Below are 13,471 nucleotides of genomic sequence, written 5' to 3' on the forward strand. Positions count from 1 at the left end.
AGGGGAGTCCGTTTAATGACAAGTAAAAAAAACAGGGAAACATGGAAATCGACAGCAAAGCGACAGCCCGTCTCGCTTCAACTCCCTCGAACTTCATACAAAACATAACTTTTATACTCAAAACGCGTCATAATCTGACGTGTAACACTTAAAAGTTAACATGCAATTCTATTTGTTGGGAAAAGGTAACTTTAATATAGGTGCTATATTTGTATATGGTAACGGAGTGAGGAGTAAATACCATCAGGTGGGTATCTAAGCCCTTCCTTCATAAATGACTACTGTAAACGTCACTAAAAGTACAACGTCTCATTGGTTCTACTAACTATAGGACCCTAGATTATTTGGTCCACTGTGATTGGGTTGGCATCAACCACATGCATAACTCTCCACTTTGCCTAGCAGCACGCAGAATGGTCAACCAGGTGCAGGACGTCCTTTAGCTCACCCTGCCTTCCTTCAATCAATCATCACTTTATGGGCTATGTGTCAATTAGTTCACTGTGGTTGGCCCCGAAACTGCATCTTCTGTCTGGAAAAGTTTTGATATCTCTGTCTGGGCCGGTGCCAGGAGTAGGTGTGAAACCGTGCCTCCTCTCACTCGTCTGGTCATGTGCTGGTACACCATGGATTTGCCTTGTTTCTCTGCATTTGTGCATTTGATTTTCGTTTCACCCTGCCACCTGCATTCGCTTTCTTATCTCGATTCTTCAGAGGCAGGATATTCTGTTCTTAGCTTCAATTAAAAGTAGCTACTGGCCTCATTACGACCCAGGTGGTAACCATGGCGCTATTTGCACCAAGGTTGCCTCCAAAACCTTACCGATTCCGCCATGGTGAATGGAGCAATTACCGCCCCATTCCAAGGTTGGCGGGGGCGGTAATTCCCCATTCACCATGGCCCTTCCCCATTCCCATTTGAGCCCCCATAGGGCTCAATAGGAATGGGGAAGGCACTAATAACGGTACCGCTAATTGCGGTACCGTTATTAGCTCCAAAGTCCCTTTGCGGTTCCTGTCCTTAACGCCTGGTAAAACCTCGGAATAGGGTGGTAAGGGATTACCGGCACCAATGCACTTACCGGTACCGGTATTCCCTTACCGCCCGGGTCGTAATGAGGCCCTGTCTACAGCTTCTATCTATGTGACCTCGGCTTCCCTGGCACGAGCTGCCTTTGCCGAGTTTCGATTTAGCTTTTTTCCTTTTGATGCTAGAATATGAAACTTCTTGCGTTTGGCCTGTAATAACCTGAGTTGGTTCTGCTTTTTATGCAAAGTGGACCCGCACTTATAATATTGTACTTCGTTTGGAAGTAGAGTATGTACAGTGGCACTTGCCGCTCTATGCTTCTACTTAGCATAGCAAGCCGCACTGTTTTCTTTAGCTTCTTGCGGTTCCAAGCATATGTACAGGCGTTAGCCGGTTGAGTATCTTCATCATACTTTCAGTTTAAGCTCCCTCGTATTTCAACAATGTTCTCTTCTTTTAGTTTCACAATATCTTTATTACTGCATTTCATCTCTTTGTGTCATCCTTGGGTCGTCATGTCTTCTATCTGTACATTAGTCCGGGCCCTCTTGACGTCACCATTCGCCCTCCATTAAGGATTTTCTGGATTCTTCATGTACAGTACTTAAACAATCTTAATTTCGTTTCATTTGCTGGTAGGATTTTCTGAATGGGTACCTTACTGCCCATGGTTGTCTGGTTATTGGTACTTCAATAGGTATTGTTCTTCTGATAGGTACTGGGCAGAGCCCTACTGCGGCTCTCTGCTGGTTTATTTGCTCATCATACGTCACATATTTTGGTGTGAATGTTCCTGGTACTTCAAAATGGGTGACTGGAGTGCAGGCTATATTTGGGACCTCCTTTACACTGTCAGGTCTCACCGGCTTTCGCCTCCGTTTGAACTGCCGTCCCAGAATAGCTGCTTCCTTGTGCGTTCAGCCTTACTCAAAGTGTGCTCTCATGCTCTTCCTTTTATCCCTATGGGTAAGACAAAGGGCAGTCAGGTGTGTGTAGTTATCAGCAACTGCCTGACTCTGCCTGAATCTTCTGTTGGGACATGTGAGGTTTTCACAGGGAATTATAACCCTCGTATTCCCATGGGGATTCTTCATACCTCTTAGTTCACTGACCTTCATCCTAGGGGGGTTGGTATACTTGACTTGGAAGGGTGAGAATTGTAGGGCTTGTGGGATGAATGGGAAAAATCCATAAAATAATTTGGAAGTCTGTCGAGGGAATGACCCGCATTATTGTCGTGAAATAAGTATGGGGGCGATTGTCGGAAATGTGGTGTTTTGTCAAGTTGGACTGGGAGTTTGGGAAATAATAATCAGAGGAACGGGTGAAGAATGACTGGGAGTAGTTGGGTAGGTAACTGGAAAATAGGGATTCTGGGAGATGTAGTTTCCCACGGCAACAGGGTTTGGGATCCTAATAGGTTTACCAGATGCAGAGGAGTTGTTGGATTCTGTTAAGGGATATTCATTGGGTGTTAATGTTAAAGGATATTTGTACCGCGCACTATCACCACTGGAGTGGTACCCTGGCGCTCTGACAGCTCTGAAAAAAAAGGACGGGGGGTTAGTTAGAGGGAATAAGCTGGAAAAGTGCAAGAGAGCAGTGATGTGCTGTTGGCGGCCTCTGCCCGGTGGGTCCGTTGGCTGGGCTTGGGGTATTTTACAGTTGGTAGTCGTCGTGTGCTGTTGTGCGAGTCTATGTATGGTTTGTTTTGTTGTTGCAGTGTAGTGACGTTTGTGTGGATTGTTGTGTTGTAGGCTTGTGGTTGTGTTTGGTTAGAGTTTGAGAGGTGTATGCAGAGGGGTGAAATTGTTAGTGGATTGGTCAGTTGACATTGCTGTCCGGCTATGCAGGCTATTGCTCCCAGCCCCTACGAAACGTTTCTTATTTCTTTCGGGATGTTGTTGCAGGTTTCTGCGGCTAAGTGGGAGAAGGAGGAGCCCCCAAGTTTTTTCTTAAGGTATGTTTTTTGTTCCAGGCGGATGTCGTTGCTTGATCTGAGGAGTCTCGTTGGCTTGTAGATTATTTTCTTTTCTAGGAATTCAGCTCCTTGTCCGCTAATTTCCCTGTGTGTTATACACATTGTTTTGAAGGTGATTCGATGTTTGACTGGGAGCTGGAGTGATGTGGTCTCTTCTAGATGGTTTGAGGAGCAGTCTGGCTGCTGTATTTTGGATATGTTGTAGTTTCTTCAGGAGGTATTCTGGTATTCCGAGATAAAGGCTGTTTGCATAGTCGATTCTTGACATGTTGAGGGCGACGATTGTGAGTGTTTTGTGGGTGAAGGAGAGGAAAGGTAGGATTCTTCTTGCCGTGTGGAGGAGGAAGAAGCATTTCTTGACGATTGCATTTATTTGTGGTTCTAACGTTAGAGCGTTGTCCATATAAACTCCCAGATTTTTTACTACCTTAGATGGTGTTGGTGCAGTTCCCATTTCCATTGGCCATGGAATGTAGGGGTTGTTCTCTTGGTTATTGGATATAATCATGATTTCTGTCTTTCCTGGGTTGATTTTCAAGTTGTTGGCATGCATCCAGTTGAAGACTTGTTTTAGACACTCGATTAAGTTTGAGTGATCGGCTTCAGCGTCTTCGATTTTGTAGATGATTTGAGTGTCATCTGCATATTTGTAGCATGTAATGTTGTATTTTTTGAAGATTCTGATTGCTGGAGTCTGGTAGATGTTGAAGTACAGTGGTGATAATGAGGACCATTGTCGTACTCCAAAGTCGTTAACTCTTGGGGTGGATTTGAAGGGTTTTATCCATACGGTTTCTGGTCTGTCTGATTTAATCCAGGGTAGTGCCATGTCGGTTATGCCTATGTCTTCTAGACTTTTGGTTAGGGAGTCGTGGCTAGCTGTGTCGAAAGCTGCAGAGAGGTCAAGCAGGATCAGGGCTGAGGTTGTGTTGGAGTCCGCGTTCGTTTTTAGGTCATCCCAGATGGATAGTAGTACTGTTTCTGTTCCTCTTGCGGGTCTGAAGCCAACTTGTGCTTGGTCTAGCAGGTGGTATTTTTCTACGTGTTCTTGGGTTAATTTGTATACATATGTTTCAAGGAGTTTTGCTGGGTAGGGAATGTTTGAAATCGGCCTGTAGTTGGAGAGGTCTTCTACGTCGCCACTTGTGGCATTTGAAGTTGGTTGGGAGGCAGCTTTGGAGTGTGATTTTGTAGTTGTAGTCCAGCTATGTTTCTGTGATGAATAGGATGTCAATGCCGTTGTCATCGAGTAGGTCAAAGATCTCTGTTGAGTGTTTTGACATGAATCTTGCGTTTATTACATTGCAGTGGAGTTTGGAGGTGTAGTTTGGTTTGGGTTTTATTGTTGGGGTCATCTTCTGATCGGTGTTGAGGTTTCTTTTCTGGTAAATCTCTAGCTGAGGTGTTTGTACAGGTGCGTCTGTCTCATCAAAAAGCTCTTCTAGCTTCTGTCTTGGGTTTTTGTTTTCATCAGGGTCTTCTTCAAAGAATTGTGGGTGTCGAGTGGAAGTTCCTCTCTTTTTGGTGATGTAAGGTGTTATTGCATTGATTATGTTTTTGTTGTTTTGTTGTTTCTAGTGTTGTTCGTCCTTCTTCTGTGTGGTTGTGTTTCGTTGTCTGCAGTTGCTGATTCTAGCGTTGGGTTGGTTCGTTCTGGTGACTGGTTGTGTGCGAGGTATGGAGTTAAGTAGAGGGATTTGTCTCTTCTCTCAGCCTTGGTTCAGTTTTCATTCTGGTCTGTGGGAGTGTGTTCTGCAGTTGTGAGTCTTAGTTGCTGTTCGGGTGTGTTTGTCCTTTCCCTTTGTATAGGTCGTTTGTGCTGCATTTTAAGCTTGAGAGTTGTTTTGGTGTTTATTTTGTATGTTGATGCCGAGTTGATTTTTTGCTTTGGTCTGGCTGTCTTGTGGTGTAGTACTGGGTGTAGATGATTGTCCCCTATAAGTTTGGGTTCTGGTTGTAATTATGTCTGTAGATGGTGTTGTCAGCTGGTGTTGCTGAGTTGTTCAGTCGCTGTCTTGAGTGAGGTAAGGGAGGTAGTTAGGTTATAGCATAGGGTGTTATCAGTGGCTGAAATCGAAGTATCACTCCACAGTACCCAGCCAGGGATTTCTGTCTCACTCTACAGTAATGCTCTCTGGGTGTGAGTTGGTCAGTCACGTATAAGCGTCCTGTATAGTGGGAGAGAGGTCTGCAATCAACAATGCAATTTGAAGTAGGGTGTCGCCAGATTTGAGCATCCCGTATAGTTGGGGAGAGACTTATGCCTGACAGATCAAATGGGTGCAGTGCTAAACACAGTTAGGTTTGAGACACAGGTGACCAAAGAATTAAAATACTAAACACAGGAAGATTTGAGAGTCCTGCATAGTGGGAGAGAGGCCTAAGCCCAACAGGTCAAATGGCTGTTGTACTAAACACAGCTGTATTTGAGACACGGGTGCCCAAAGGATCACAATGCTAAACACGGCTAGATTTGAGAGTCCTGTATAGAGAGGCCTATGCCTAACAGGTCAAATTAGTTGTACTAAACCGAGCTATGTTTGAGACACGGTTGACCAAAAGATTACAATACTAAACACAGAAAGATTTGAGAGTCCTGTATTGTGGGAGAGAGGCCTACGCCTGACAGGTCAAATGGGTGTTGTACTTAACACAGCTATGTTTGAGACACAGGTGACAAGAAGATTACAATCGTAAACACAGCAAAATTTTAGAGTCCTGTATAGTGGGTGAGAGGCTTGTGCCTAACAGGTCAAATGGGTGTTGTACTAAACACAGCTGTATTTGAGACACGGGTGCCCAAAGATTAGAATACTAAACACAGCAGGACCCGAGAGTCCTGTATAGTGGGAGAGAGGCCTACGCCCAACCGGCCAAATGGGTGTTGTACTAAACACAGCTATGTTTGAGACAAGGGTGACCAAAAGATTACCATCTTAAACACGGCAAGGCCCGAGAGTCCTGCACAGTGGGAGAGAGGCTCACGCCTAAACATGTCAAATAGGTGTTGTACTAAACACAGCTATGTTTGAGACACAGGTGACCAAAGGATTACAATACTAAAGACAGCTAGATTTTAGATACAGGTGACCAGAAGATTACAATCTTAAACACAGCAAGACCTGAGAGCCCTGCACAGTGGGAGAGAGGCACACGCCTAACAGGTCAAATGGGTGTTGTACTAAACACAGCTATGTTTGAGACACAGGTTATCAAAGATTACAATAAATAACACAGCAGGATTTGAGAGTCCTGTACAGTGGGAGAGAGGCCCACGGCCAACAGGTCAAATGGGTGTTGTACTAAACACAGCTAGATTTTAGACACAGGTGACCAGAAGATTACAATCTTAAACACAGCAAGATTTGAGAGTCCTGTATAGTGGGAGAGAGGCCTATGCCTAACAAGTCAAATGGGTGTTGTACTAAACACAGCTATGTTTGAGACACAGGTGACCAAAGGATTACAATACTAAACACGGCTAGATTTGAGAGTCCTGTATAGTGGGAGAGAGGCCTACGCCTGACAGGTCAAATGGGTGGTGTACTAAACACAGCTATGTTTGAGACACAGGTGACAAGAAGATTACAATCTTAAACACAGCAGGATTTGAGAGTCCTGCATAGTGGGAGAGAAGCCTACGCCTGACAGGTCAAATGGGTGTTGTACTAAACACAGCTATATTTGAGACACGGGTGCCCAAAGATTACAATACTAAACACAGCAGGGCCCGAGAGTCCTGTATAGTGGGAGAGAGGCCTACGTCCAACAGGTCAAATGGATGTTGTACTAAACACAGCTATGTTTGAGACGCAGGTTACCAAAAGATGACCTTCTTAAACACAGCAAGGCTCGAGAGTCCTGCACAGTGGGAGAGAGGCCCACGCCTAAACAGGTCAAATGGGTGTTGTACTAAACAGAGCTATGTTTGAGACACAGGTGACCAAAGGATTACAATACTAAACACAGCTAGATTTTAGACACAGGTGACCAGAAGATTACAATCTTAAACACAGCAAGACCTGAGAGTCCTGCACAGTGGGGGAGAGGCCCACGTCCAACATGTTAAATGGGTATTGTACTAAACACAACTATGTTTGAGACACAGGTTACCAAAGATTACAATAAATAAACACAGCAAGATTTGAGTGTCCTGTACAGTGGGAGAGAGCCCCACGCCCAACAGGTCAAATGGTTGTTGTACTAAACACAGCTATGTTTGAGACGCAGGTTACCAAAAGATGACCTTCTTAAACACAGCAAGGCTCGAGAGTCCTGCACAGTGGGAGAGAGGCCCACGTCCAACAGGTTAAATGGGTATTGTACTAAACACAGCTATGTTTGAGACACAGGTTACCAAAGATTACAATAAATAAGCACAGCAAGATTTGAGAGTCCTGTACAGTGGGAGAGAGCCCCACGCCCAACAGGTCAAATGGGTGTTGTACTAAACACAGCTAGATTTTAGACACAGGTGACCAGAAGATTACAATCTTAAACACAGCAAGATTTGAGAGTCCTGTATACTGGGAGAGAGGCCTATGCCTAACAGGTCAAATTGGTTGCTGTACTAAACCCAGCTATGTTTGAGAGACAGGTAAACAAAAGATTACTATACTGAACACAGCTAGATTTTAGATACAAGTGACCAGAAGATTACAATCTTAAACACAGCAAGATTTGAGAGTCCTGTGTGGAAGGGAGGTTGATCTGGAACAGTCTATGAAAGCGTCAGGGACTTCGTCCTCATCTTCTTCCCTGTTGTAATACTGTGTCTCACATGGGGCATTCTCCCGAACATAACCCCGGGTTCCCCTACCCATTTGATCCTCCCTTGCTCTTCCACCTCCAAGGTTGGGATCTGAGAGCACCAGCCTTTCCCTGGCCACCTGAATAAGTGATTCTCTGGGCCTGGCTGGGAGAATACCCTCAGGTTTCTCACAATGTCCCCTACCACTAATGGCATCCCACCTGTCAGTCTTTCAAATTCATAAATCCACTTGCCAGCCCCAGCAGTTAACGAAGGCAGCTTGCATCTTAAATTGTCTTTGTCCATTTGCTACCAGGGAATATACTGAGGTCGCCCACCAACCTTTTCCAATAATGGGAACTGTGTCAGTTTCGTCCCTCCATCCTGTCTCCCCATGTCTTTAGTAGTGGTGAACGCCCTTGCCATCTCTGACTTTTTCCATCCTGGCAGGGCCCCGAGCCTCTGTGCATATGGAGGAATATTGTCCACGCTCTGCGATTCACCCTCAGGATGCGGCAGCCGCCCTTTGATGTCCTCCTCTAATCTAACCATATTTTCTTCGCCTCCCCATAGTGTGTCTCTGTCTGGGCTTGCTTTCATAGAGCAGCGAGAGTGTCGTCTTTCATCATCGTAATCACTGCACTGTGAATCCTCATCTGACTCCATGGTCCCAGTACTACTATCACTGTCCCCGAAAGATAAGTCTCCTTAATGTTGTGTCTTCACGCTGCTTTCCCTTATCTCTATCTGTAACTCTGTGTTCCCCCCTCACTGAGGGTTCCCCAGCACTCCTATCTGCCCATGGGCCCGCTGTGCTGTTTCTCTTACTCCTACACAGTTCCCCTAACCTTCTTCATATACCGTCCCCATCTTAATCTCTACCGCTTACGAAAAGCGCCTTTCTCTGCTCTTGTCTGTTTTGTTTGCGACTGCACTCCTCTCTTTCTCTGCATCAGCGTTCTTTAACGAGCTGCTTGACTGCTAACCTCCTTTTCTCTTTCTTTATACGCAATTGACTTTCCTGCTCTTCTTCTGCTTTCCTATGTTTTCTAGCTCCCTTTTGTTTTCTTGTCTTTTTCTTCTCTCTCATGCTTCAGCTCGCTCCCTTTCTTTTTGCAATTTTTCACTCTCCTCCATTATCTCAGCCCATTCTTTAGCTTCCTTCTCAGTATCTTTACTACTCGATCATTCTTTCCCCACGTGCATTGTCTCACTTGCTGTTTTCCCATCCAATTTGAGCAATAACTGTCCGCCTATCCATTCATTCAGTACTACTAATTCTTGGCCTTCAATAAGTCCTGTCTTCTCCACGTCATTCTCCTTTCGCTTCGCTTGCATCACACTGCGCTCCTTACATTCAATGCTAATGTCCTGTGTTGCTTTGCTTTGTGCCATCAAGTGTGTTTCCGCCACTATATGCTAGTGGTGTGAAGTGGGATTGGCGCATCCTGCCGCTGCTTTTAACTCCTTTATGTGGTAAAATCCCTTGCTTTCTGTCACTGTGTCTACGTCTGCTGTTTGAGGAGGAGGAGGGGAAAAGGGAGTCGAGGGCTGTTCGTACCCCGGGTGCCGTTGGCTCAGCATCTAATGCCAGCGAGTCAAGTTCCCTTCCTCATCCTGAAACATTTTCCTGAACTCTAATATTGCCAATTGTTTGCTTAGTTTACTCCCCTTATAGGCTGCCTGTAAATAAGTGGCCATTTGTTGCTGCACACATTTGGAAAAGCTTCCGTCTTTGGTCCATGGCTTTACCAACTTGCCCTCTGTGTCGCGAGTCCATTCCGTGCTATACTTGCGCATTTTGTCTTGATACTGTGGGAGGGACTTCCATAAATGTTGAAGAGGTGCATCCTTCATTTTCGTCACCTTATGTAACACTTTATCAATACTTACTTGACCTCAAATCGGATTTCGACTCATCCAATTTTTACCTTGCGCTTTTACAATTCACAAATTCAACATTGGGCCTCATTATAAATCTGCTGGGCTGGAGACAAGGGTGCAGGTAGCAACGTACCAGCACCCTTTCCAGACCGGCAGACTACAACTGTGCCTGCCGGCTCTACGGCCTAAGTAAACGCCAGTGCTTCCGAGTTCCCATCCCATGGAGTCATATGGGACTCCATGGGAATGAGCACCAACATTTTCCGACGCCTGATATCCCAGGCCGCTGGGACCTCATAATGTCCCGGTGGAACCGGGATCTCTGGTGGCGGGAACAGTGTTAGAGTATGGCGGCAACCCGCTAGTAGCACTGACCATTGTCTCCAAAAAATACTCTCCTTTTAAATCAATATATTGCAACAAATCTTTTTCCTAGCCTCTACAGCTCACCACCATAAACAAAGGGGTGCTCCGCACACCACCCCCTCTGCGGCTTTCCGTCCTAAAGGCTCAAATTACAACTCCACTCAAGCTCCACCCCAATGGCACAAAACTGGTTTTCAACCACAATCGGCAAACTACCCACCAAGTTCCAATGCGTTCTTGTACATCTCAAGTCCTATTAAACAACCTCACAGGTGAGGTCACCACTACCATAGAGGAAGAATTTTCGATACTAGATCCTTCGATACATATGTTCACTTACACACAGTCCCAAACACAACAAATACAACATAACATATACACGGCCGCCTTCCTGTCTCCTAATAGAGTAAACCATTAAATCACGTGGTCCCTCTTCTATAGCGTCGCCTTATAGGAATAAATGTCAGAGAGATAAATCAGGAAACCACCTTCCGCGATATAAGGTAGCTTCTTCCACTAACCGATATACCCAGGTAACCATAGATAGTCATGAACCAAACTAAACTGCCTACTTCACAGGGAACCCAATATATGTATTTTTTTTCCAACGATTTTTCATCTGCAACCTAAGTGGACCTTCCAAGCTAATCGCCCAAACTGACCACCTAAAGAATGGGTATCCTTACATAAAACAAAACCATAACACTAACATCGAGCTGAACATTTCCCTCCCCCCATTTGCCATCTAGCTGAGTCTATACTTACACTCTGTGATCCGCTGATGTTTTTTCGGACACCAACTCTCCCCCAACCTGCCACTCTGCCGTCTGGTCTGATAGGCTTCCCAGGGGAAGCGGGCAGGAATTTCCTCCAGAGGCGGCTCCTGTTGACCTCTTCTCTTTTCAGACACGGGTGTTTTTAGGTATCGATTTCCACGGGTCGCCACACAGCCCCTTGGGCATGCAGCAAGACAAGGCGGTTTCTCGCTGAAAAAGTCCAAGTGACCGTCCTCGGCTACCACTTTGTGCAGCTGTGGCCGGGGCTCTCTAGCCATCACCCCAAATATCAGCAGAGAACCCTCGGGCCCGTGAAATACTCCTCGCCACAAGAAAAGAAGACTCAGCCATGGGGTAAAGTTACTGACTTGTATTAGCAAACAAAAATGACAGGGATCACACCAGAAATACAAGTATCCTCCGGAGCACTCGTCTTCTAAGTGTGTGTCACCCGCTTTTATCCAAGTGTGACGTCATAAATTCAGGTTCCATATCAGACATTTACATTGATCAGTTTGAGTGAGCTACATATAGGAGCTATATGGGTTAGTTCTAGAATTGGATAGCCATATCTAATGGCTCCTCCTAGAACCACTTCTACTAGCATCAATCTACAATGTTGCAGGGCCGCAGAGAGACCAATGGCCATTTCAACAAATGATATCCCCACATGAAAGGTGAATCCCAATCGGGCAGAATGTGTGCTCCCATCCCTGGGACCCTGGACGGTTACCAGACTAAGTTTACCTTTTCAAGGCAATGGGAATTAACATGGAGGTGCGAAGTGTTCCCTAATGTTGACATCTCTGATCACCTAAGCCTGTGAGAATGCATTCAGTTAGCATTCTGTGAGCAACACTTGTAACTTTTCACCTTTGGTTTGATGGAACAGCCCTCTCCGTCTACCTTGGTTGAATAGGAATTGTTCCGTTCATCTGGATCACGTGTGTTGAGACCACAAAATGAAGCTGTCCTGCTTGTAATTATGAGGATTTTAGCCTGATTTTCTGCAGGTGGCTAAACGCCTTGGTAAATGGAACTTTCCCGTCTCCATTCGTCCTTGGCTGGGTGCTTTGTTTCTGCTTGCCTCTGGCTGCGGCAATCATGTCAGCCTTTTCGAAGTACCCAAAGCCTGTCTCTCCTTCCTCCTTCATGTTGGAGGCCTATAGCTTCCACGTTGTTCTTTATGGCTTCTCCATGTTAGCGGCAGTCAAGCGTGTGTAAGCTAAATATATGAATACTTTGCATCTCGCTGTTTCAGCTTTGGCGAAAGATATGAATACAGAGGTATGTATTTGTTTCCCTCCTCTACCTATATGCCTCACAGGCATGTGCTTCGTGCCTATATACAATAAACTAGTACATGTCTGTGTAACTTCATGAATGGATGAATATGTACTTCATGTATAAGTGCGCTACGTCGTGATGTCACCAATGACTTTGTTGATTTATGGCTTTGCCATTAGTTGACTTGATCGATGTCATTTCCATATCGTCCAAATCATTTATTGGGTATGGTCTGAATGGCTGCCTTTGAGAATAGCGTTTCTCACACCTGCGATACATTGATGACTGTGGTGATGGGCCTAAGAATGAGGCACATCTGTCGTTTCTCTGTCTTCGTGTTGAGACTCGTGTGGAGGCCATGACGGTCATATTATGCCCCCTGTCTACACCTTGTAAGAGTCAGTTTGATTAGGAGGTAGCGTGGGATTGAGATCTTCAACTTCATTTCCTATAAGATTGATTAGCAGACGTCTTGCAAACCTGTCAGATGAATTTTCATTATGAGCTTCTAGGTTATTTTCAAAACTCCTCAGCCAACACTCCCATTTTGGTCACAGTGCCTGAGGGTCAGACATGTTAAATGGCATTGGTCAACGAAAAGCATCCACACTTGATTGTTCAGCTCTGGACATTTCTGTGTCAAATATTATGATACTGGTATTTGAGAGTGTGTATCACTGACCACAGTATTTCTTGCTGAGTTGTACAGCTGTTGCATAATTATGGTTGCCAGAACACCTTCAATTGACAGACAGGTAGCACAAATACTTGCACTCACGAGGCTGTGTTCCTAGAGAGCATGGTCATGAAGCCTTCATTCCATGCCTGTCAGTTCACTTCTGTCTCTGGGCGTATATCATTTTTATTTATACTTCGGTAAACTGGGTGCAGATAAGATCCCATCCTCGTCGCGATTATCGTGTCTGTCCTGGTACAGACACACGAGTGAACGGAAAGAAAAATGAGGAGACGGTTTACAGTGCGACTTCTTTATTTATCAGCTGTGTGTGAACTGCTGCAATGCCTCTCTCCCCTCTTTCTGTGCCTGCCCCCATCTGCTCATTGGATTGCATGCTGTACAGCAAGGTGTGTACCCGATCCAGGAGCATCTTAATTCTGTAAGTACCAGACATGACATCCCTCTGCATCTTCGACCAGCAAGCTGTTGTGGCTGTCAAACAGCACCCGCGTGTTTGGAACCCGTCGCCACCGCTCTTTGGCTTGACTCCAGCCGGGCACCCAGCATTCTCAAATTTCTGTTTTGGTGCTAAAAAAACTGGCTCAACACTTTTGAGTGCTGAAATATGGAAACCAAAAGGTATTTGAGGTGTCCCTGTTCCACAGTAAATGAACCGAGTGACTTTTAAGCCCCTTCTCTAACTTTTGAAAGATATATT

The sequence above is a fragment of the Ambystoma mexicanum genome, chromosome 11, assembly GCF_040938575.1.
Source record: "Ambystoma mexicanum isolate Mex_15411 chromosome 11, UKY_AmexF1_1, whole genome shotgun sequence".
In the NCBI taxonomy this organism is placed as follows: domain Eukaryota; kingdom Metazoa; phylum Chordata; class Amphibia; order Caudata; family Ambystomatidae; genus Ambystoma; species Ambystoma mexicanum.